We start from the raw sequence: 21,588 nt of genomic DNA on the forward strand, positions 1-21,588 counted from the left end.
TCGTCTAAAAGAAAAAAAGAACAGTGGTGTGACCAGGAGTGTGAAACTTCTAGGAAACACCTGAGACATCTCTCCAACACTAAACACAGAGAGCCCGACAACCAGGAGGCTCGCCTCAGCTACTGCCAGGCCCTGCGGCACTACAAGCAACTCCTCAGTAAGAAAAAAGACCACTATATGGGCAGAATAAATACCCCAAAAACAAAAAATGAAATACCAATTCAAAATGGAGAAATCTGGAAAACACACTTTGAAAAACTTTACCAAAATGTTGAAAACAATCCAAAGCCAGAACAGGTTAAAATATTAAAAAACCTAAATAAATTGGAAGAAATCATTAAGAATAACCAAAATCCCTTAGATAACCCATTTACAATACAGGAACTAAAACATCAACTCAAAATCCTCAAACCCAGGAAAGCCAGCGGCCCCGACAGCATCAGCCCTGAGATGCTGAAGCACAGCAGCCCGCAGCTGCAGGAGGCTCTGCTCAAACTCTTTAACCTGGTGCTGAGAGCCGGGTGTTTCCCTGAGGTCGGGAATCAAGGATTGATCACCCCGATTTTTAAAAGTGGAGACAAATTAGACCCCAATAACTACTGGGGCAGCTGTGTGAGCAGTAACCTGGGGAAGGTGTTCTGCAGTATCATCAACGCCCAGATACTGGCCTTCCTTACCAAGCACAGTGTCCTGAATAAGAGTCAGATTGGCTTCCTACCAAAACACCGCACAACCGATCATATTTACACTCTACACACCCTCATAAATAAATATACCCAAAACAATAAAGGAAAAATATTTGCCTGTTTTGTAGACTTTAGAAAGGCATTTGACTCAATCTGGCACAAGGGATTATTTTATAAACTTCTACAGAGTGGTGTAGGGGGTAAAGTTTATGACATCATTAAATCAATGTATTCTGAAAACAAATGCGGAGTTCAAATTGGCAACTCAAGAACAGAGTTCTTCACTCAGGGGCGGGGAGTGAGACAGGGCTGCAGTCTGAGTCCAACACTGTTCAACATCTACATCATCGAGTTGGCCACAGTGTTGGAGCAGTCTGACGCCCGCAGCCTAACTCTCCATGACACAGAGATCAAGTTCCTGCTCTATGCAGACGACCTGGTGCTGCTGTCGCCCACAGAGCAGGGGCTTCAGCAGAACCTGGCGCTGCTAGAGCAGTACTGTCAGAAATGGGCCCTGGCAGTCAATCTGGACAAGACCAGAGTTATGGTTTTCCAGAAAAAAGCCCCATCTCAGGGAAACAGGTACCGCTTCACTCTGGGCAGCACTGGATTAGAGCACTGCACCAGATACAACTACCTTGGCCTGACCATCAGTGCGTCAGGGAGCTTCAGCCTGGCTATAAACGCATTAAAAGACAAGGCACGCCGGGCATTTTATGCCATAAAGACACAATTTGGGAAAACAACAATACCAATAACTATTTGGATTAAAATATTAAACTCCATCATCCAACCAATCCTGCTATATGGGAGCGAAGTGTGGGGTCCCCTCATGAACCTCAATAACAACAATTGGGACAAAAGCCCCATGGAAATATTCCACCTAGAATTTAATAAAAACATCTTACACGTACACAGAAACGCCCCCACGGCTCTGAGGCTCACAGAGCCCGAACACACAATGACCAAAACAACAACAATTGGGAAAATTGACATGTACCTGAAAAGCAAATACACAAAAGATTAGAGACACGAATTAGAATTACAAAACAAATTGGAATGCTACCGGGCCCTGAATAGAAACATTACATTGGCTGAATACTTAAAAATCCAAAATATAAAAGAGAGACAAAATCTAACTAAATACAGGCTCAGTGACCACAGCCTCGCCATTGAAAAAGGCCGCTACAGAAAATTCTGGGTTGCCAGAGAAGAGCGGCTGTGCAGCCAGTGTGACCTAGGGGAGGTCGAAACACAGGCGCATTTCCTGCTGTCCTGCCCTAAATACACAAAAATCAGGGAGACATACTTTAAAATATTAAAAATGCATATCCCTGAGTTCAGCATGATCCCCGATTGCTGCAAACTCCCCGTCCTGCTGGGAGAGGAGGAGCGCACTGCCTTCTTAGCAGCGCAATATGTATCCACCTGCCACAGCCTGCGAGACAGTGTGTAGACACCAGCCTGTGGCACTCCATTTGCAAAACAAAATAAAAACAGTGATTTTTCTGATGTCATGACACAAATTTTGATACAAACAACAAATATGGTTTATATCCTACTTAATTTTATTTCAATGTGTACTATATTTGTTCCACTGAATCTTGTATTGCAATGTTTTGTCTTGATTGATAGAACATTTGTATCTGCTTTGGCAATATTGTGATAGATCATGCCAATAAAGCACCTTTGAATTGAATTGAAATGAATTGACAGACAGACAGACACACGCACACACACACACACAGAGCCAGCCAGCCAGACAGCCAGCCAGCTCAGCCATGACATCACGAGCCTCTCTCAGCTGACTGCTATGACATCACAGAGCACGTACATTCCGTTGCTTGCCGTCTGTCAACCACTCAGTCACTGCCAGCCAGACTGGCTGGCTGGCTGGATGGGGGGGCTGCTTGCTGCTGCTGCGTATCTTAGCAAGCTTATTTGCTTGACCGGCCTTCCTACTCCTCTGCCCAAATGCCCACCTAAGCCCGATCTGCTGTTCACCTGGATCACAGCTCCGCCCCAACAAGGCAGATCCTCCCAAGAATGGTACAAACTGATCCACGTTCCCCTCCACGGAAAGCTTTAGCCCAAAATAAGGGACAAATTCTGTAACAACATAACGAATGCCCACCCAACCTGTGACAAAACTGAGAAAAAAGAAAAACGCTCAGTCCTCCTGGTGGAGGGACACACAGCCACCCTGGCTGCCCAATATGTCAGTGCCTACCACAGCCTGAGGGACACAGTGACACACGAGCACCGGCTGTAAATATAATGTAAATACTCGTTTGTAATGCATGTCATTGTATTTCAAAAAGGAATCTGGAAATAGTAAACCTATTTTCTTTATTTGAATGTATTAAAGATCACATTTTATTACATTTTCTTTTTCTGTACTTCATTACATTATATTGAGATTCATAATTCTATTATTTATTTTCCGTATGTATGTATGTATGTATTATTGTATGGAAGGAAAGTTAGAAATTATTTTCTCAAACCTGTTTTTCTCTCTTGTATACTTAAGAAAGATAAGGTCAAGCTAGAAGGTCAGGAGGCCATAAGGTAGTTTGATTTCTGTTTGTTATTTACGATGAGAACCTTGGAGACAATGTCAAACGGTATGACCTACGTGCCTGTTCCTTAAAACCATGTGTAGATCTATGAACTCTGTTCTATAATGAAATATGTTCTGCTTAGTTAGCCTTTAAGATAACATAGTAATGATTTTCTAGCATGTATGTATGTATGTATGTATGTCCAATTGCTTTGACAATACAAATGAATTGAATTGAGAGGGAGAGAGAGAAAGAGAGAGAGAGAGAGAGAGAGAGAGAGAGAGAGAGGAATATGAGCTCCTAAAAAACATTTGTTTTTATACATAAGCGGATTTAATTTGTCATTTACAAATGAATATATAGCACTATAAACATACACAGAAGACATGGAATAGAAATTCAGAAGAAAAAGTATTCAAAAAATAATAATTTTAAGAGAAACACAAAAAGAAGAAAGCCAATGAAAATGCAGAGCTCCAATTTGAATAGAGTGACAGTAGGAGAGAGCCCAACTGCCACTGAGACTGATAGAAATCTATCGAACAGCAGTCTGACTGCAGAGCTGCCTTTTGAAATCCGATACCCTGAAGACATTCGCTCTGCACAGGCTAAGAAGGACTACAAACAAGCTGTGATGAGAGCATCTCCTGAGACCCTCATCCTAGACTACACCGGTAAAGGAGAAAACAGGGTCAAGAACAATCTACTGTTCTACACCGCCTTTCACAAAACCCTGTGCCAGACATACCCCAATAACAACAAGAGGGGCATTAGCAGAGGCAGGCAGATCTCAGTGCTGGTAGAGAAAGACACAGACAGTGTGATGCTCACTTTTAATGTATACCACAACGGGACCATCATGGTGCAGGGCAGCGAGAGCAGCCTGGACCAATTAGCTCTCAGCTTCCACACCTCAAAGCAGCAGACTGAGGTAGAGAAACAAGAGCCAGAGCCGGCCACCCTGCAGTCTGCCCCCAGCCACACGGAGCCAGACAGTGCCCCATCTCCCACAGACTGCCCCCCTGTCTCCCCAAAACTCTCCAGCAACATTAAAACACTAAAGGAATGCCTATCAGTGCTGGAGCTGAAGTTTGCGGAGTTCAGGGACTAAAGATGCACCACAAGGCTGAGATCCATGAGCTGAGAGCAGCAGTGAGAGACCAGGAGGAGCAGAGCCAAACCCTGAGGACGGAGCTGCACAGAGCGAGGGAGGAGCTGACCAGGACACCCCAGCACAGCCAGCTGAGGAGCCTGCAGAGCCAGCTGGAGAAGCTAAGAGAGGAACACAGAGACTGCACTGCACTGACCCCACAACACCTACAACCCCTGACGCACCCACTGACGCACCCACTGATCCACCCACACTCCCCACCACTCCTGACACCCCCACTATCACCAGAGCTGCCACTAATACACAAACCCCTGAAACGCCACTCCCCTAAAACACACCCGCTGCCCCCACCACTCCCGACGCAAAACCCGGAGTGGCAGGTCAACACAGAGGTGGTCATTCTGAGCGACTACAATGGGAAGTTCCTGGATGAGAGGCGCCTCTTCCCTGGGCGAAAAGTGAAAAAGCTTTGGTGCCCGACAGCACAGAGAGCCCTGGAGCTGCTCTCCAAGAGGAGGCTGTGCCAGGTCAAACACATCCTCATCCACACCGGCACTAACGACCTGAGTGCCCGCAGGGGCGATGTGGCCTCAGCCCTGAGACAGGTGGCAAAGAAAGCCACAGAGGAATTCCAAACTGCCAAAATCACCATCTCCACACTGCTGCCCCGCACAGACGTGCCCCTGCACATCATCCAGGCCATCAACGCAGAAGTATCCCGAAGATGTGCCCTCCTCCCCAACGTCCACCTGGCACACCACTGAGACATCCAGCCACATCACCTGTATGACCACGTCCACCTCAACAAGACGGGTGTGAGGAAGGTCCGTTTTTAGTGTTTCTCTGAACACATCCAAGCTTACCTAGGCGCTACATATTATTTTCAATTACCCGTAATTCTGATCTGTATTTTGGCTTGTTAATAGAAGTTATTGAAGTTGGACTCCTAATTCAAAATAACCAATATGTATCTCAACGTAATTTACTGACAGACATCACTCTTTATCACTTTCACTTTTGAAGGAACTGCTTTGTATTCTGTGTATTGTTTTATTGTAGTGCTGCTTCCTTTCTTGGCCAGGTTTTACTTGCAAAAGTGATTTTATTCTCAATGTAAGCTCAAAGTCAAATAGTTTAAATAAGAAAACAATGTATTGAAATGAGAACATCATGAACCTGTGTAATTGTGCTGAAGGACAAGCACTGAAAGCAGAGAGAATTTTGTGTTTGGCATTGAATAGCCTTAAAGAAAACTATGCCGTTTTTGGAAACTTTCATATTTAAGTTGAATGTAGGCAAAAACATTCCAGTCACTCTGAAGAGAGAATACAGTTTACTGTTCGAATAAGTAGCCCCTGAATTGAAGATAAAAATCAAAAGTGCTGTTCGTAATTAGTTTACACTTTTACATCAGATGTCTTGTTTTTGCGTTCCAAATTGAGGAGTTGTGGCATATAATGTAAATGAAGTTACTTCACTAGTAGTGCGATTTCTACGTTGTGTATGTGTGTTTGTATATATGAACTCATACATTTTTTAAAGATTGTATTTGGAAAACAAATTCAGGTATAGCACGTGTCCCCCTTTTGAATGGGTTCTATATATAACATTTTAAAACGAATGGTTCTGTGTAGAACGCTATGTTTGGGGGTTCTTCATGTAACCCCTTTGAAGGGGTTCTACATAGAACCATAAAGGGATCCACCAGAGCGATTACTCGAGGAACCCTTTATGGTTCTGTGCAGAACAATTTCTTCTAAGAGTGTGGAGTGTCGCCACACAATTTCTCTCAGAGGGCTTTTGACCAATGGCAATCCAATCCTGAATGACGTCACCACTATCCTGTTGTACTTTATGGGAGAGATGTATTACGTAGTTTATAATGAGAAGAATAACAATAATCACCTGTTTTTCATAGGTTTTGTATCCATGGTCTCCTTCATATTAGGAAAGGAAGTTGATCCATAGCCTACTCAGAGACAACTGAGAGTTGGTCTCTGAGCAGCAGCACAAAGGGGTCGAGTCTCTCAATGTCCGTGTGTTGGAGATATTCCACCATATTGGTCCCAGCCTTTAAAACAATGTTAAAGAAGATGTTAAAGATATTGTAGAAATATATTGCAGAAGAGCAGAACTACAATCACACTTTTTCAATGCTATTGCTGTTTTCTACCTCCCTGGTGAGGTACCAATGCGGGAAGTTTGAGAGAGTATTTCTAAAATGTGTATGATCCAATACACACAGTTATTTAAAAAGCTGACGTCTTGTACATGCTCACCAGAACCAAGCCTAATTAAATAACACATTTAATATTAAATAAGTACATGTGCAGTAGCCACTTGGACAATTACAGATCCCCAGGTCAAAACACAACAGAAAGACATGGAAGATCGTATTTTCAAATCACATCTGTGGCCCCCCTAACTGTAATTTGGTATTAGTGGGTCAAAGGATTTATTTGGTTCAAGTGATAATAAGATCATATTTTGAAAACAAGCACTACAGGTTGTCATATTTAAAATGACTGTGAGTACCTTTCTTTAGTGACGGTTCTGAGGGGGGCAGGGATTAGTTGAGTGTGCTAATTGGAGCTGTGAAGTGTGCAGAGAAAATACAAATGTTTTCTTTTAATATGAAAACAAAGAACTTTTTTTTAACACCGACCTGGGATTGTGTTTCTTTCCAAGTTTCCTTATTGTTTCTGAGAAGAGACTGTTCACTTGCAAAGTGAACTGGACCCGTGTGACTCGCAGGTAAGGAGAGCCCGTGTTGAACTAAGATGGCTACAGTGAGTTTTCCTGGACAAAGCTCGGGCAAAGGATAGCGCAGAGTGCACCTGCACCTGAGATTGTGTTGAGAAGCTTTGTGATAAGAGCAGGTAAAGAGGGAAAAGAAACACAAGTATTTTCTTTGTTTGAAGAACACATTTTGTTTTAACTGAAACGGGACTACAACTTTTGAAAGGGAAATAGTTGCTAGTGCACTGTATTTTTATTGAGTTTATTAGAAGAAAAAAAGCTTATATTTTGGACAGAACGAACTCGTTTGGCATGCAACTAGCAGCAAACGATGAGAAGCAAACAAAACAGTTAGCAAGTTAGCAAGTTACAGGCTGTCCTAGGTCCGGGGGTGCTTATGGTTGTTTATGGGTTCCCTTACCTTAGCCAGTGTCATGTACGGGTGTCCGTACCTTACTGGAGTGTTTGTTTTTATTATAATATATATACATAATATAATATATAATAATGTAATATTTCAGATAAATCGTCACAGTGAGTGACACCAGCATTATTGGTTTTTTGAGAAATAAAAAAACAGAATGTAGAGAAGAAAATGTTGGAAGGAAGTTGGGAGAAAGACTGGTCTCCGAAGGAGCACCGGGACTGGTGGAAGCAACAACAACCAGATAAGACAGAGAAAGGAATTGTGATATTGTGTCAGGTTGGTGAGAATCAAGAAAAGAAAATAACAGAAATGGAAGATCATCATAAACAGTAATGTGAATTGAGAGAAGAAGTTGTGAAAAATACGATAGAATTAATAGAACTACAAGGCAAATTAGAAGGGCAAGAAAAGTGGTCAGAAAAGGTGAAGGTGTAGGTGCGCGATGTGCTGCCGTGTTAGGAGCGCGTCGCGACACAGATCACTCCGAGGACGACAGGCCCGATTGGGATGATTTAGATCGCAAAGCATGGGAATATGAAAAAGGAGGTTTTGCTAGCGCTCCTCCCCCATATAATCCGGAATATAAATCAATCACTGATTTTGGTTATAATAATACATTGTATCCAGATCTGACCGCTCTGAAAACGGTCCCAGCTGCACCCATGCAAGTCAAAACTAGACAGAGTAAAGAGGAAGGTCAATCAATAGTCTATACGACTAAAACCCATGTCCCCTTCTCCCCAGGAGAAAAAGAAATGATATGGGCGTCCCTCCCAAAATTAAAACCAAACCAGGGTAACACAACTTTTTGGGATATTCTAGATGAAAAGATGGTTATTCACCTCCTTCACCCGCACGATGTACACATCATCGTGAAGGCTAAATGTCCGCCCAACATTTGGATACAGTTACTACGAGAATATCAGACCGGGGAGTGGGCTAATGTAGCCTCTACAGATGAGGAGGAAATAACAGAACTTTTTCACAATGGATCAAGAAAGCTGAGATAGTGAAATAATGAAATAATCGAGTGGGATTATTTGACATTTTATTCTAAATAATCATAAGCTTAAATAATAAGTTATAAGGGCTGTTTGAGACACTGCAGGGTCAATAAAACATGCCACAGATCGGATATCTGAATTATCTTTAGATATCAATGTGTATGTGCTTTGTGTGTTTATGTATATGTATAGTTTGAAGGTGATATAAGGTAAATGTCTATGTTTTGGCAATCATTTTAGAATTATATTTAAAAATGTAACAACAGATTTATCATATTCATGAGGATCTTTGGCTCTATACAGAGTGCCTCAAGCATCAGAAATCAGAAAGAAAGACTATTATAAGAAAAGTAATCCAAAATATACATTGAATAAACAGATGGATAATAATAGTAATATATAAATAGTCATGGTGTCTCCACAAGAAGAACCAGAATTTGTTTGTTAAACATCATGTTATGGACAAGCGCTGTCAATAGTCAAATTCAAGGAAACGAAAGGCTAGAAGAGAGCCTGGTGCAGCCCTGACAGCCTGTGAAAGCAGGAGAATGTAAACAGTCTGGTGACATGTTACAGTCTTTCAGAAAATGTTTGGTTATTGGTGCCTAGCATATAATACCTGAAATGAAAGTCAAAGTAGACCATGGTTTTAAGATGAGTGATGTAGGAAAAGGGTAAGATACCGCAGAAGTATAAGATTACAACTATAGAATAAGTAAGCTCAAGTAATATAAAATGCTTTACAGGAGAAAAGTAAGAATGGAAAGGAAGAGTAAAAGAGAAGGTGTCCTAGGATTATGGGAATCATTATTGAGATCAATGGCCTATTGGCTAATATTTTGTTAGGTACATATATGACTTCAATAAACGAATAATGGAGTGACATCTGTATAAATATAAATAAAACATATTGATAAAAAAACCTGAATACATTTCTTGTAAGAAATTAAGAATAGGAGAAAGAATAGCTGTTAGAATGCAGAGCAATGTTAACCAAAGTTGAAGAGGGTTTGAGTAAGTTGACGAGGGTCTGAGTAAGTTGATAAGGCTTGGGAAGCAGGAAAAGGTGAGTTTGATGTGTGTGAGACAAATGTGCTGCCACTTTTAGCACAGAGAGCTTCTGATGGTGATTGAATGAAACGTGGGAAAATAAATAAACTTGATGTAGGATAAATTAATAAATAATTGAATGAGATATGAGCCGCAGAGACCTCCCACATTGGAAAGTGGACTACAGCAGATAATCCTCTCCTCTCCCAGGGCAGGGTGATTAAGTGGGGACGCGTGTGAAGAGTGCAGGTGGACCCAGGTGAGTTGTGAAAGAAAGAAGAAACAAAAATAATAAGGCACGCGTGCAAACAATCAAAATAATACGTGAATAACAAATTAAACAATAAAGTGAAAGATAATCAACACACAAAATAATGGCAATATAGAACCAAACAAAATACACAAGCCATATTGCATAAAGTGAAGTGAAATATAAATATAATAAGTAATGGTGATTAAGGAGCTAATTAACACCGTCCGTGACATTTACATTGGTTGGGTGTGTGGATACCAGTAATAATTTTTGTTTTATTGAAATACAAAATAATTCTATTTTTCCGAAGTGCTGAACTTTAATACAGTCTAGAAAGATTAATATTTTTTGTCTTGGGCTATATTATTATTACCATAGTTTTTCTATTGTATAAGTATCTTGGAGTAGAGGCATAGGTGGGCATGTGGGCAGAGGAGTAGGAAGGCCGGTCAAGCAAATAAGCTTGCTAAGGTACGCAGCAGCAGCAAGCAGCCCCCACATCCAGCCAGCCAGCCAGTCTGGCTGGCAGTGACTGAGTGGTTGACAGACGGCAAGCAACGGAATGTACGTGCTCTGTGATGTCATAGCAGTCAGCTGAGAGAGGCTCGTGATGTCATCGCTGAGCTGGCTGGCTGGCTGGCTGGCTGGCGGGCTGGCTGGCTCTGTGTGTGTGTGTGTTTGTGTGTGTGTCTGTTTTTCTGTTTGTCAGTCTGTCTGTCTGTCTCTCTCTCTCTCTCTCTCCCTCTCAATTCATTTGTATTGTCAAAAGCAATTGGACATACATACATTCATACATATATATATATATATATATATATATATATACATGCATACATACATGCTAGAAAGTCATTACTATGTTATCTTAAAGGCTAACTAAGCAGAACATATATCATTATCGAACAGAGTTCATAGGTCTATACATGGTATTAGTGAACAGGCACGTAGGTCATTCTGTTTGACATTGTCTCCAAGGTTCTCATTGTAAATAACAAAGAGAAATCAAACTACCTTATGGCCTCCTGACCTTCTAGCTTGACCTTATCTTTCTTAAGTATACAAGAGAGAAAAACAGTTGTGAGAAAAGAATTTCTAACTTTCCTTCCACACATACATACATACATACATACATACATACATACATACATACAAACCAGAGGCATGCAAAAAAATATAAAGAGGAAGAAAATGTTGTATAGCACATACAAAAGGGATGGTGATGAAACAAAATACATAGAATATGTTGAGCTGCAAAGAGATCTTAAGAAAGGGATCAGGAAAGCAAAGAGGGAAATAGAAAGAAACATAGCTCTTGGAGCTACAACCAATGCAATGAGCTTTTTTCAAAATTACAACAGCAAGCGGTCAATTAAGGAGGAGGTGAAACAGATAAAGGGCAAAAATGGAGGTATCTTGGAAAACGAACAAGATGTGGCAAATATTCTAAATGAGTATTTCACAGAGGTTTTTACAAAAGAAAAAACAGATGACATGCCACAGGTTGACAATCAATCCAGTCAAACCCTAAGAGAGATCAGGATAAATGAGGAGGAGGTACTAAAGGGACTAGCAGAATTAAAATCAAACAAATCACCTGGGCCAGATGGGATATTTCCAACAGTACTTAAAGAAATGAGGGAAATTATGTATAGGCCGTTAACTCGATTATTTCAAATGACACTTAGAACAGGGGATGTTCCCACTGACTGGAAGACAGCAAATTTCATACCAATCCACAAGAAAGGGGACAAAACTGAGCCAGGAAATTACAGACCAATCAGTCTCACCTGCATCACCTGTAAAATGTTGGAAAAAATGATTAGACAGAAAATAGAGGAGCATCTCAATGAAAACCATATTCTTGGAGATAGTCAACATGGGTTTAGACGAGGCAGATCATGTCTTACTAACTTAATACATTTTTTTGAACATGCAACTGCAGCTGTAGATCACGTGAAAGCATATGATATGATATACTTAGATTTCCAAAAAGCTTTTGATAAGGTTCCACACCAAAGACTGATCCTCAAATTGGAAGCTGTAGGCATTCAGGGTCATGTAAGTAGATGGATTATGAACTGGTTGATGTATAGGAAACAGATTAGAGGAGTCACTTCTAACTGGAGTGAGGTTGTTAGTGGAGTTCCACAGGGATCAGTACTAGGGCCTTTGCTTTTTCTAATCTATATTAATGATCTGGACTCTGGGATACTTAGCAACCTTGTCAAATTTGCAGATGATACTAAAATAGGTGGCTTAGCAGATACAATCTTGGCAGCACATGCTATTCAGAGGAACTTAGATAAATTCAGTTGTGGGCTGACACCTGGCAAATGAAATTCAATGTGGACAAGTGCAAGGTAATACATGCAGTAAAACAAAAATGTCCACTATAATTACACTATGGGAGGTACAGATCTAGATGAAGTAATGCATGAGAAAGACCTAGGAATCTATGTGGATTCACTTTCTCCATCCAAACAATGTGGGGAAGCAATACAAAAGGCATACAGAATGCTAGGGTATATCGTCAAAAGTGTAGAATTTAAAACAAGGGAAGTAATGTTAAGACTGTACAATGCGCTAGACCTCATCTGGAATACTGTGTACAGTTCTGGGCACCACACTTCAAGAAGGATATTGCTGCTTTAGAGACAGTTCAGAGGAGAGCAACCAGACTTATTCCAGGTCTGAAGGGAAAGTCCTACTCGGAGAGACTGAGGGAACTGAACCTTTTCACCCTGGAACAGAGGAGATTACGTGGGGACTTGATCCAAGTCTTCAAAATCATGAAAGGTTCCTCAAACCAGAGGAGCTTTTCCAGATCAGCAGGGACACACGCACCAGGGGACAACAAATGGAAATTGGGCTTCAAGGCATTCAAGATGGAAAGTGGTAGAAGCTGAAAGTTTGGGAACATTTAAAAATAGACTGGATAGGATCCATGGATCACTTAGATATTAATGGACACCAAACGAGCATGATGGGTCGAATGGCCTCCTCTCGTTTGTAAACTTTCTTATGTTCTTATGTTCTTATGAATGTTCCCTAAGCATGTTTCAAATGTTCCCTAATTTATGTTACAAATGTGCCTTAGCACCTCTCTCTCTCTCTCTCTCTCTCTCTCTGTCTCAATTCAGTGCATTTGTATTGTCAAAGCAATTGGACATGCATACATACATACATACATATATATGGAAAATAAACAATATGTGTACATCTCTGCATTAATGGTGCCCTAACAGATGTGCAAGTTACATGACAGACAGACAGACAGACACTCACACACACTTTCACACACACACACACACACACTTTCACAGACAGACAGACAGACAGACACACACACACACACACACACACACTTGTATACCTGACACGTATAGAAGACTGGATAGGGAGATATAAATAGCAATGGGGAGACTCTTGTACTTGGTGTGGCTCTATCCATATAGTGGGGCCAGCATCCACTTAGCAGGTGTAGCAATAGAAGCTCAGCCTGGGGAGACTGGATTTAGCATTTCCTCTCCATTTTGATAACTATCCTTAATCATTTCTGCAAAATACTTCTATGATACCTATGTATGTTTTTTACTTGTACTATATTATACTATCAAGTATCAGTGTACACATACAATGTGACCTGTTACATTAATACAGAGGCCACGGAAGGCCAGATCACTAATAGCCACTGTCCCCTGATATTACACTTTTTTACAATCACTTTGGCACTCATTTCAGAACCTTGATGTCATTTTTCAAAACTCTAGACACTAAACTCACACCCGATGATCAAAATGCACATTTTTCAATTGCTTGGATACAATACACATCAACCTCAGATCATTTGATCATTGAACTAAAATGATACAACTTAACGTCAAAGTATTACCATTTCAAAATGCAATTCACACATTACATCTGAGATCACTGTCTATTCATTTCATTACAAAGATCTAACTATCAATTGATACAGCTGCTCAAAATGATAAGTGACTGTTGCATTACTCTTAATTCATAGTTTTATGGAAACTGACGAACAGTATTCCATGTTTCGATCATGAAAGTTTCAGGATAATGAGATCCATTGACACCAATAACCGAGGAGCATGAACCAGTTGGACTACATTATCTATGGATGTAATATTTCATCATCATTCATCATCATGTAGCACTTTTCCACACCATGTTTTCAGTGTGGAAGGAAAGTTAGAAATTCTTTCTCTAATACCTGTTTTTCTCTCTTGTATACTTAAGAAAGATAAGGTCAAGCTAGAAGGTCAGGCCAGAAGGTAGTTTGATTTCTGCTTGTTATTTACGATGAGAATCTTGGAGACAATGTCAAACAGTATGATTGAAGTGCCTGCTCCCTAATCCATGTGTTGATCTATGAACTCTGTCCTATAATGATATAAATTCTGCTTAGCTAACTTTTAAGATAACATAGTAATGACTTTCTGATTATAACCAGCTCTTTGATTTTTGTGTATAAAAGCTCTGACTGTTAAAATGAAGGCAGAGCGACTTTGGGATCTTCTTGAGTCACTGTTCCTCTCCACGCTGCGTGTATTAAAGGCATTGCAACTAACGCTCCAACCTGGTTGAAGATGATTGTTCTTCCACATCAGATTTGACATTACTGTATGTATGCAGGCCCTTGTAATTGCTTTTCCAATACTGCCAACTGGTTATTGATGATTGATTTCACATTGTGGTACGAGTATCGAGTGAAATGAGTGCTATCCACCCGAGCAACACAGTGATAACATGGAGCCGGCAGGTCATCCAGGTCACAATAGAGGTCAAGCAGTGGGAGGAGGAAGACGTGGTGGTCAAAGGAATGGAAGGGGACATGCACCCCTTCTGAGAGGTGGTCGTGGGCCTCGTCATAGAGGAGGGCTTAGGCCTCACCAGAGAGGCAGCCATGGGCCTCATTTGAGAGGTGTTGGGGGAACGTGGTAGAGGACAAGGCCACGGACCAGACAGCGGCAGCAACAGCAAATAGTGTCCAGTGAAATCCGAGAAATAGTTGTAGACCATTTTGTAAATCATGGCATGACCATGACTGAGGCAGCTACAATGATTCAATCAAACCTCAGAATCAACTCAGGATCAACTGTGGCCTCAATCATCAGAAATGTCCGTACTGAGAAGCGGCAAGTCTTCAGCATGCACTAAACATTAGGCTACTCTCAATTGTCAAATGACTGTATACTGCATACCAATGTGTAGCACAGAGTATAGTGTGCCTTTTGAAAGAAATGCAGACAGAGTGAAGCAGCTGATGACTGAGTATGTTCAAGTATGTTCAGTTTCAAAATGCCTCTTGTGAAAAATGGTTGTGAGAACCTGAACCTGAACACAGGGCTGATGGAAATTTAGAAGTACAGTAATCAATCCTTTGTTTTGCTTTTTACACTAAGCCAGGTGAGGAACACTGCAGTTGACATTTTACTGTAGTTTTGTTCGTTTTTGTAGCTAATTATTGTTGCATGGATTCAAAGAAACCTATGGTGTGATTTGATTGTATTGCATCAATACATTTCAGATTTTGTTCAATGATTCCACTGTGTCTGTAGTATTCTCTCTACTAGTCCTTTTACAGTGATGTATTTATGTGTAGTACCATAATGAAACATGTATCACATATTTTGTACTACAATATTTAATGATTGTACGAACAACTACACAGTGAAACTATCGGTATCTTCTGTGTTACTATGTTACTATGGTATTTCATGATAAATGAGTTATTTGAACCAACAAGTCTGCAAGTGCTAGGTTTCTTTAAAGATATGAATGCACAATGCAATGTTTTGAACATTGGACAGCCTGTGTTACAAGTGATGACCGTTTTGAGTTTTGTGTCTAGAGTTTTGAAAAATGACATCAAGGTTCTGAAATTAGTGACAAAGTGATTGTAAAAAACTGTATATTCATCCTATTTAATGTGCTCTTTTAAAATGTACTTTTCTTTTTTATGTTGCCATTTCTGTTCTACCAATGTTTCAGTTGTTAGCCAAAGATTGACAGAGTACATCTCATACACACAGGCCAGACAGCAAAGATTTCTTTTTGAAATTCAATTACAAATGCTGCATGAACTCATCAATACGATTAGAGCTCCTGAAAGCAATATAACTAACTCACTCTACAGCATCTCATTAGCAGTGAAAAGAAACCAAGAAAGTTGGGACAGTCGACTGTTTACCACTATGTAACATCACCTTTTCTTTTAATAACACTTATTAAGCACTTGGGCACTGAAGACACCACTTGGTTAAGTTTAGCAAGCGGGATTTTCCCCCATTCATCCATTATGCATTTCCTCAGCTGCGCAACTGCACAGGGCCTTCGTTGTCTTAATTTGCACTTCATAGTGCGCCACACATTCTCAATTCGGAGACAGGTCAGGACTGCAGGCAGGCCATGCTAGCACCCGCACTCTCTGCCTACGCAACCATGCGCTTGAAATCTGGGCAGAATGTGGTTTGGCGTTATCCTGCTGAAAAATGCAGGTACGTCCCTGGAAAAGACGATGTCTGGATGGCAGCATATGTTGCTCCAAAATGTGTACATCTCTTTCTGCAAAAATGGTGCCCTCACAGATGTGCGAGTTACATGACAGACACTCATACACACTGTCACACCCATACACACACAAACACACACTTTCACAGACAGACACACGCACACACACACACACACACACACACACACTTTCACAGACAGACAGACAGACAGACACACTTTCACACACAATCACTTTCACAGACAGACACACACACACACTTTCACACAGAGACAGACACACACACACTTACATACATACATACATACATACATACAGTGAGGGAAAAAAGTATTTGATCCCCTGCTGATTTTGTACATTTGCCCACTGACAAAGAAATGATCAGTCTATAATTTTAATGGTAGGTGTATTTTAGCAGTGAGAGACAGAATAACAACAAGAAAATCCAGAAAAATGCATTTCAAAAAAGTTATAAATTGATTTGCATGTTAATGAGGGAAATAAGTATTTGACCCATTTTCAATGCCCTGGCTTAGGGAAGGAGGTTCTCACCCATGATTTGACGGTACATGGCCCCGTCCATCGTCCCTTTGATGCGGTGCAGTTGTCCTGTCCCCTTAGCAGAAAAACAGCCCCAAAGCATAATGTTTCCACCTCCATGTTTGATGGTGGGAATGGTGTTCTTGGGGTCATTCCTCCTCCTCCAAACACGGCGAGTTGAGTTGATGGCAAAGAGCTTGATTTTGGTCTCATCTGAGACCACTTTCACCCAGTTCTCCTCTGAATCATTCAGATGTTCATTGGCAAACTTCAGACGGGTCTGTACATGTGCTTTCTTGAGCAGGGGGACCTTGCGGGCGCTGCTGGATTTCAGTCCTTCACGGCATAGTGTGTTACCAATTGTTTTCTTGGTGACTATGGTCCCAGCTACCTTGAGATCATTAACAAGATCCTCCCATGTAGTTCTGGGCTGATTCCTCACCGTTCTCATGATCATTGAAACTCCACGAGGTGAGATCTTGCATGGAGCCCCAGACTGAGGGAGACTGACAGTTATTTTGTGTTTCTTCCATTTGCGAATAATCGCACCAACTGTTGTCACCTTCTCACCAAGCTGCTTGGTGATGGTCTTGTAGCCCATTCCAGTCTTGTGTAGGTCTACAATCTTGTCCCTGACATCCTTGGACAGCTCTTTGGCCATGGTGGAGAGTTTGGAATCTGATTGATTGATTGCTTCTGTGGACAAGTGTCTTTTATACAGGTAACGAGCTGAGATTAGGAGCACTCCCTTTAAGAGAGTGCACCTAATCTCAGCTCGTTACCTGTATGAAAGACACTTGTCCACAGAAGCAATCAATCAATCAGATTCCAAACTCTCCACCATGGCCAAAGAGCTGTCCAAGGATGTCAGGGACAAGATTGTAGACCTACACAAGGCTGGAATGGGCTACAAGACCATCACCAAGCAGCTTGGTGAGAAGGTGACAACAGTTGGTGCGATTATTCGCAAATGGAAGAAACACAAAATAACTGTCAGTCCCCCTCAGTCTGGGGCTCCATGCAAGATCTCACCTCGTGGAGTTTCAATGATCATGAGAACGGTGAGGAATCAGCCCAGAACTACATGGGAGGATCTTGTTAATGATCTCAAGGTAGCTGGGACCATAGTCACCAAGAAAACAATTGGTAACACACTATGCCTAGAAGGAACGAAATCCTGCAGCGCCCGCATGGTCCCCCTGCTCAAGAAAGCACATGTACAGACCCGTCTGAAGTTTGCCAATGAACATCTGAATGATTCAGAGGAGAACTGGGTGAAAGTGGTCTCAGATGAGACCAAAATCAAGCTCTTTGCCATCAACTCAACTCGCCGTGTTTGGAGGAGGAGGAATGACCCCAAGAACACCATTCCCACCATCAAACATGGAGGTGGAAACATTATGCTTTGGGGCTGTTTTTCTGCTAAGGGGACAGGACAACTGCACCGCATCAAAGGGACGATGGACGGGGCCATGTACCGTCAAATCATGGGTGAGAACCTCCTTCCCTAAGCCAGGGCATTGAAAATGGGTCAAATACTTATTTCCCTCATTAACATGCAAATCAATTTATAACTTTTTTGAAATGCATTTTTCTGGATTTTCTTGTTGTTATTCTGTCTCTCACTGCTAAAATACACCTACCATTAAAATTATAGACTGATCATTTCTTTGTCAGTGGGCAAACGTACAAAATAAGCAGGGGATCAATTACTTTTTTCCCCCACTGTACATACATATATATGGAAAAGAAACATTACAAGTATAAATCACAATAAGATGTAATAAGGTACAGATAAACAAAGTGTAATAAAATGTGATCTGTTTGAAAATGCAGGGACGTCACTGGAAAAGATGATGTCTGGATGGCAGCATATGTTGCTCCAAAATGTGTACATCTCTTCTGCAAAAATGGTGCCCTCACAGATGTGCGAGTTACATGACAGACAGACAGACAGACAGACACTCACACACACTGTCACACCCACACACACACTTTCACAGAGAGACATATACACACACACACACACACACACACACACACACTTTCACACAGAGACAGGCACACACACGTACAGACACACACACTAACTTTCACACAGAGACAGACACACACACACACACACACACACACATACATACATACATATGGAAAAGAAACAATACTTTTATAAATCACAATAAGATGTAATAAAGTACAGAAAAACTAAATGTAAGAAAATGTGATCTTTAATACACACAAATATGTATGGCTGGTCGGATGCGTCTTGGACTCGGGTTCCTCTTCATTACGTATAACGCTTTTGCCTTTTGCTAAAGCTTTCCGTGGAGGGGATCGTGGGTGAGTTTGTACCATTCTTGGGGGGCTCTGCCTTGTTGGGGCGGAGCTGTGATCCAGGTGAACAGCAGATCGGGCATAGGTGGGCATGTGGGCAGAGGAGTAGGAAGGCCGGTCAAGCAAATAAGCTAGCTAAGGTACGCAGCAGCAGCAAGCAGCCCCCCCATCCAGACAGCCAGCCAGTCTGGCTGGCAGTGACTGAGTGGTTGACAGACGGCAAGCAACAGAATGTTCATGCTCTGTGATGTCATAGCAGTCAGCTGAGAGAGGCTCGTGATGTCATCGCTGAGCTGGCTGGCTGGCTGGCTGGCTCTGTGTGTGTGTGTCTGTGTCTGTCTGTTTTTCTGTTTGTCAGTCTGTCTGTCTGTCTCTCTCTCTCTCTCTCTCCCTCTCAATTCAATTCATTTGTATTGTCAAAGCAATTGGACATACATACATACATACATATATGTAGCGTAAGGTACACTTATACATTTCAATTAAAGAAGTTAATTCATAGTATCACCTTATCACGAATCCTGGAGTCTTGTAGAACTCAATTTCTGTAATAATTGGACGCAGACACCAATTCCAAAGATATAAATTGTCAAATTTATTTAAAAACAAAGACTAAATGTAGCACTACACTAATTATACAAAAGGGAAAAACTAATTAAAATTCAACTCTAGATCAACAAATCAAAGACAAATCACTTCCGTGACCAAATCAAAGACCATGGGATCCCATAGGATAACACACAAATCGTTAAACAAAAAAGGTTATAAACACATTGACTACAATACCGGTTAGTAATTCTAGGAATCACTAAGAAACAGTTGAAAGTGCTAAATTGCAGTTTCAGATGATGAAAAAAAACTGTAACTGATGGGATATGTAGTACTTTATACTCGAGTGGTCTATGCGATTACACCCTGTTGGTGTTATTAAGAACGCCAAGTACCAGAATGCAGAGCGGGACTGTTTTTTGTGCCGTGACTTGTCGGGGGAAAAAGGCGCAGAAAAAACGGACGAGAAGGTGAAGGTAGTATGGCGGTGATGCACGCGTTGGTGAAGTGGGAAAGCGGGGTCGACAAAGACTCTTACAGCGTGATTCCCACTGCTTGCTTTCGCAATTTTGATTTATTCAGCATTGCTGATGATGACGAAGAGACGACTCGAAACTTCAGAGCAGAGTGGAGAGACACGAACAAACCTCCAAAAGGTGGATGGCCTGTCCATGAAGCGCAGATCATTATGACTGGTAACAATGTTTATTTAAAAAAAAAACATTAAAGTCTTTACATGCTATTTGATATATACAATCACAGTATATTTGAAATGAATGTTTAAGTTATTAATGTGTTGTACTTCTAACATACTCTTATAACATGGTAGGTGGTGGTGAGGGCGCTAAAACTCGTCATACTTGACTGGCATTTGTAAGAACGATTTATTGTGTGTTGTGCTTTACAATAAAATCCCCCAAATCACAAAATAAATTAAACCAGATATAATTTAACTTCAGTTTTGATTCAGTGTTGGCTGTTCATCTTAATTTGTATGGTCAAAGCACAGTATTTTTATGACAAATAAATATAATCCCCAAATATCTGTGGACATAATGCAGGGTTTTATTTATTTTATTTTTATTTTAGGAAAAGAAGGCGAACTAAGAAGAAAACTTAATGAACTAACAAAAATGCCCTGTCCTAAAATGAAGAGAGTACCTAAACCAAACAAAAAACTTCAAATTTCAGATGATAGTGACCTTGATGAACCACAGTTACCGGTGAGATAATTACTGCAAATATTAAATAAATGTATTGCAGGATTGTTTTTTTTTAATCATATTCATATATATATATATATATATATTTTCATTTTAAACTCTCTTCCTCTCTGAATACAGCACAAAATAAGAAAGAAAACCGATGGAGCTTCAAGAATTAGATCCCGTCATATTCTACAGACATTTAAAGAGTCCAGTGAAGTTGAGCTACAGCAAAACGTTAAGCAGCTCGAAAAGGAAAACACAAGACTTAAAAATGAAAACCAATGTCTTCGAAACCGTATGGTTGATGGTAAGTTTTTTTATTTATAGCAAATAATTCCTTACCTTGATAAATGTTATTCTTCAGTAATTTAGATTCCAGAGTAATGTATTATAGTTGATCATACTGAAGTAATCTAGAACCACAATACAGACTCTTAATGTGCACTGTCTAATAGTTTAATAATACTGATTATTAAATAAAGTTTTTCAACATAACTTCATAATCCTACATTAATGACTATATGCATTACATTAGACCTGGTAATTCTTGTATTTTATCTTTTTTATTTTTTTTGTAGCTAATGTTAATGACCC

The 21,588-nt window shown here is 40.7% G+C and overlaps 1 non-coding gene across 1 annotated transcript; it reads left to right on the plus strand.

The window, feature by feature from the left end:
• Positions 1 to 19,171: 19,171 nt before the first annotated feature.
• LOC136729259 (U5 spliceosomal RNA) lies at positions 19,172 to 19,286 on the plus strand. Its single transcript, XR_010808873.1, has one exon. It is a non-coding gene; the product is annotated as a U5 spliceosomal RNA (small nuclear RNA).
• Positions 19,287 to 21,588: the final 2,302 nt, after the last annotated feature.

This window comes from Amia ocellicauda, unplaced genomic scaffold (assembly GCF_036373705.1).
Source record: "Amia ocellicauda isolate fAmiCal2 unplaced genomic scaffold, fAmiCal2.hap1 HAP1_SCAFFOLD_30, whole genome shotgun sequence".
Lineage (NCBI taxonomy): Eukaryota > Metazoa > Chordata > Actinopteri > Amiiformes > Amiidae > Amia > Amia ocellicauda.